Raw genomic sequence first — 5,266 nt, forward strand, 5'->3', positions numbered from 1 at the left:
ACGGCGGGGCAGGTTCCCAGCCCAGTGCCCTCCAGCTGCTCACCCAGCACAGTCCCCCTGGTAGGGGCCACTGTCAGATTCACTGAAGGCTAGAAACCAAGGCTTCAAAGCCACCAGGGACTTGCCCGAGGTCATGCAGAGACATTAGACCTTCGGTCTGCTGGCCTCTAAGCTGTCCCTCAAAGACATGTGCATGGCAGGTAGAGGGGTCTCTGCCTGCATCTGTGTCCACTTTCTCCTGCCCAGCCCAGCCCTGAGCAGTCCCTGCTCAGAATCCTGGGCTTCCACGTCTTCGTATCCTGGCTCAGACCCCACAGCAGGGCTCTTGCCCTTCAAGTGAAGACAAATTTCCTCACTGCTGAGGAGTACAGTCAGGAAATGTCTTCGCAGATTTTTAAACAAATGAAAACTGGAACTAAGAACAGTCCAGACCATTAATGGTCTAGGTAAGGTGAGGGTGTACCCTCGGCTGCTGGTATTAGTCCCCAAGGAATCCTGGTTCTAAAGAGGGAAGGAGGGATTTGTGTCTCTGTGCCGAGCTTGGTCACGGTGCCGAGTTTAGTCCTTCATGGATGAGAAGCTTCCCCTACCCCCTGGAGGACACTGACAGAGCTCTTAGCACTTCCTTTTTCCTGCATGGCCTTGCCTGTCACCCAGCTGCATCTCAGTATTTACTGTGATCTTTCCCTTGCACAGTGTGGATCTTCCTCAGATACCATAGATGTTAGTTCAGTGCGTGGGACCAAGGATCAGATGGAAAGTTGGTTTGGGTCTCGGAGATGGAGGGAGCTGCTGTCAGTTTGCAACTTCACACCTTGGTGACCTGAGCGGCCAATGCTGGGGAATGCCCAGGAACAGGGTCTCAGGTCTTCCCTCTTGGGCTGAGCTGTCCCCCAGAGATGACTCTTGTCCTCATAGGAGACAAGTGAGAGGGAAAGGGGGACGAAGAACCTCAATCTCTACTTCACCTACGTTCTCTTAAGTTACCTCATTGCAGAAGAACATCAAGCCTTCACTGGAATTCATTATTCAGAGGCTCTCGCTCTCTTTTTTACTCTCTCCAAAGATGAAATCTTCAGATTAGTGCCACACTTGAGCAGGGGCCGTGGTCCACAATGGAGACATGGAAAGAAACTGCTTCTCAGCAACTTGAACCCAGTGTTTCTCACTTTAGGTGTTCCTCACTCCCATTTCCAAAGGCCCTGGGTTTTCCAGGTACTGAACCTTTTGAGAATTCTGTGCTATAAAGAGGACACTTTTTCAGCTCTGCCATGGCCAGTTTAGAGTTCAGCTGTCCGCCATGTTGATGATCACATGTCTATCTGCTTCCACCTTCCCAGTCTGCTCTGTTGTCTCCTCTCCTGTTATGGCCAAGAGCATTGATTAAAAATAAATAACTCCCACCCCCATGGCCTCTAGACATACTGGGTTCCCTAGGGCCTGAGAATGCCTGTGCAGGCTGAAGGGGAGGAGGCAGCCCACGACTCTCAGGGCGCTGGCCCACGGTCTTACCCTCAGATACCATGAAATCATGCCCTTACACTGCGATTCAGCGATGTACAGCCCATTCTCAGAATTGTGCAGTCATTCCTATGATCCAATTCCAGAACCCAATTCCACGCCTCAATCCTTCCTCCTCCATTCTCCTCTCAGGATCTTGGGCACGCACACATGCGCAACCGTTGTGAGTTTAAGCCACCGGGACTCGATTCATGGTTGGCTACATGGGAGTTCAGCAACGTAGCCATTACATTAACTGCTGGTCCCACCAGAGGTCATTCTTTTACTTAGTTCTGGGCAGTTAGCTTGAGTCCTGAAGCCTTGTCTGGCATCAAAGCCACAACAAAGTATAAGGTTTCAAGGAGAAACAGAACCATATCAATTTAAGGCCCAAAAGATATTTTCCCCTACATCCCCACTCCACACTTGTCTAGTAAAAGTCATTGGAGAGGGTTCAGGAGAGCGGGAGGAGGTCACAATGGGAAGATGGCCTCCTCTCCCACCAACCTCAAAGACCGCTCTGATGAGAAGTCCAAGGATCACAGTAAAGATCAAGGGGCCACCAAAGACCGCGGTGGGATAAGACTCAGAAGAGGCACAGTGCTTCCAGGGATGGCAGCAGTACCAGTGCAAGGCCCACGCAGCCTGCAGTTCAGGTTCCAGTCCTAGCACACTCCGCCGCAGGGCGCCTCCAGCTCCCCCTTGGCATCCAGCTGCCCAGGAAGTCCCCACACATCCCGCAGCTCCAGCTGCTCCTCTGGCTCTCTGAGCCCTTCTCTGCACAGATGTGACAATAGGCTGCACTTCCAATCCAAATCCAAGCCACCTAAATAGATGAAAAGGAGAGGAAAAGACGGAGTTATTCCCCTGAACCCATGAAAGTCCATAATGGGAAGCTCGCCAGGAATGTGACTAAGTATCACATCATGGAGACATTTTCCACCTGTGGGGAAATTGAAATGATGGACATGCCCGTAGAAAGGATGCACCCCCATCTGTCCAAGGGCTATGCCTACATGGGGCTGGAGAATCCAGATGAAGCTGAGAAAGTGCTGAAGCACATGGAGGGAGGACAAATGGATGGCCAGGACATAATCGCCATTGCTGTGTGGCTCCTTGGCCTCAGGCACCTTCCCAGTGACAGCCCTCCCAGGAAAATGCTGCCACCCCTCCTATGTGGCGCAGGTCACCTCCACTGATGAGGAGACGGTTTGGCTCACCAAAGCACAGATCCCCTGTGCACCATGATCTAGCTCCCCCTGCCGTTGCCACAGGAGCTGCTCCAGTTCCAACCTCTCCATCAGCAGGGCCAGAAGCTCAAACCCTCAAATCTACATCCTACACAGCTCAGCTTTGCCACAGAGGTCCTAGGAGAGGAGAGCCCTCCCTCGGACAAGCCTTGAAGGCAGTGTCTGAGACATTTCCTCTGCACGCCAGGTTCCAGCTGCACAAGTACAGGTTTGGGATCATGTCTGTAAAGATGCCCTTCAGTTTTCCGGCTAGACGTTCACCTGTTTCCAGCTCCTGAGAGTCTGCTCCCTGGCACGCCAACATCGCCCCAGGTGGCAGTGCAGCCCAGCCTAGGAGCCCATTTGTCCTTTCCAAGGATCATCTGGGGCCAGTTCTGTTAGGCATGGCCTTCTGCTACCCTGCCTGAGAACCCTCTGACCTCTAGGGCCACACACCCAGAGAGCACCTCTCACCCTATGTAAGTTGCTATAAATGGCCAGACTTCCCATGGATTCATGTACCCAACACCTCCCTTGTTCTCTGAAATTGGTGAGCAGGTGGGGAACCAGCTGTTGCAGGATGGAGCCCATTACCACCCCTCCCTTCGTGGCAATCTTGCAGGTTACCTTGGCAACATGTACATTGCTCTAATTTGGCTCTTGTACAGTGAGTAGTATGAAACTTGTTTTGAGTTTTGTAACTTTGTAGCATTTTAGGTAAGTTGTGTTTGTACTTTGTGTAGGGTGAAAGAACTGTTGAATAAATTTAGGATTGGGACTAGCAGTTAGTGTAATGCTAACTGGACTCCCATGTAGTTGACCATGGTTTGAGTCCCGGACCCGGCAGCTTAAACTAACGCTGGGTGTGGGTGCGTGTATGCCCAAGATCCTGAGAGGAGAATGGAAGAGAAGGGATTGTGGTGTGGTCATCCCCCCTAGGGGATGATTTCTCGCTTTCTGTCTCTCTGTCTCTCTCTGTCTTTCTGGTGAATGCTTGCACCCTATAGCAAAAACAAACAAACAAACAAACAAACAAACAAACAGATTTAGGATTAGAGTGATTAAAAAAAGATAAAAGCCATTCGAGGTAAACTCACTGTCCTCAATACTATGAAAAGATAACGTTCCATAATGTGTTACAGTGCTTGTTTGAAAAGAGTTGCTATTCCCTTGGAAAACATTCTGTATCCAGAGAAAGAGTGGTAACACTACGCCGCTTGTCCCGGCTCTCACTCCTTCACTCAGGAAACCTGTTCGGCTGTCCCCCCGGGTCGGGACACCTGGTGTCCGAACAGGGACGGGACAAGCAGTTAGTGTAATGGTAACTGGATTCCCATGTACTTGACCATGGTTTGAGTGCCGGACTTGGCGGCTTAAACTAACGCTGGGCGTGGGTGCATGTATGCCCAAGATCCTGAGAGGAGAATGGAAGAGAAGGGATTGTGGTGTGGCCATCCCCCCTAGGGGATGATTTCTTGTTTTCTGTCTCTCTGTCTCTCTCTGTCTTTCTGGTGAACGCTTGCACCCTATAGCAAAAATAAATAAATAAACAAACAAACAAACAAACAGATTTAGGATTAGAGTGATAAAAAAAAGATAAAAGCCATTTGAGGTAAACTCACTGTCCTCAATACTATGAAAAGATAACATTCCATAATGTGTTACAGTGCTTGTTTGAAATGAGTTGCTATTCCCTTGGAAAACATTCTGTATCCAGAGATGTCAAAAACCAAATACTGCTTCATCTCACAAGTTGGATTTATATTCTTAACTGGATTTTATGTTCAAGTCAGGGAAGTACTTATCATTCACGTTTGGCAGGCCCAAAAAAGAAAACAAATTTCTTAATTCCAGGGGCTATTTCTCAGTAAATGGCACTGAAAATAGCTATTTCACTGTGATATGAAGTCCAAATTCAGATGTCTGACACCTTGGCATCTGGGAAACCCAATGCTGTCTTTATAGGCAGAAGGTCAGATGGGAGTTTTTTGTAGGGTGAATCTTGAATACTTACAAATTTACATGTAAGAGAATATTGCACGTTTGGGTAAAGGGCAAACAGACTGCCATGTTGTTTGCAGCCAGAAGTATGTTACTTCCTCAGGTGAACTACACTTAATCAGGGCTCACAGAGAGAGGGCAAAGCAGGACATGGGCACTGTCTCTGCAGGAGGGTGGTGGAGAATCCTTAGAGACACTCACTGTCCTCCAGGAGGCCTCTGAAGCTTCTTTTCCTCTACTTTTTTTTTTTTTTTATTTGTTGCATAATGGAGTGTGTGCTTACTGGAGAAGAAAAGAGAGAGAGAAGGTGAGAAATTAACCTCAGTGGGGATGACCATACCACCTTTTCTTCTCCACTCTCCTGCGAATTTGGGCACACATGCACATGTGCCAGATGTTATTTTCAAGCCACCGAGTCTGAGACTCGAACCACTTGAGTCTTGTCTCTGCCCAATGGTCCTGGATATACACCAGCCCCAGTCTCTTCTCTTGACGGAGACCACAAGAGTTTCTGGTCAGAAAAGTGCTGGGAGAAG

At 49.1% G+C, this 5,266-nt stretch overlaps 1 pseudogene; it reads left to right on the forward strand.

Annotated features, from left to right (window-relative positions):
* The first annotated feature begins 1,986 nt into the window (after positions 1–1,986).
* LOC102473188 (RNA-binding protein with serine-rich domain 1 pseudogene) lies at positions 1,987–2,871 on the forward strand (annotated as a pseudogene).
* Positions 2,872–5,266: the final 2,395 nt, after the last annotated feature.

The sequence above is a fragment of the Tupaia chinensis genome, unplaced genomic scaffold (assembly GCF_000334495.1).
Source record: "Tupaia chinensis unplaced genomic scaffold, TupChi_1.0 Scaffold150278_1, whole genome shotgun sequence".
Classification (NCBI taxonomy): Eukaryota; Metazoa; Chordata; class Mammalia; order Scandentia; family Tupaiidae; genus Tupaia; species Tupaia belangeri.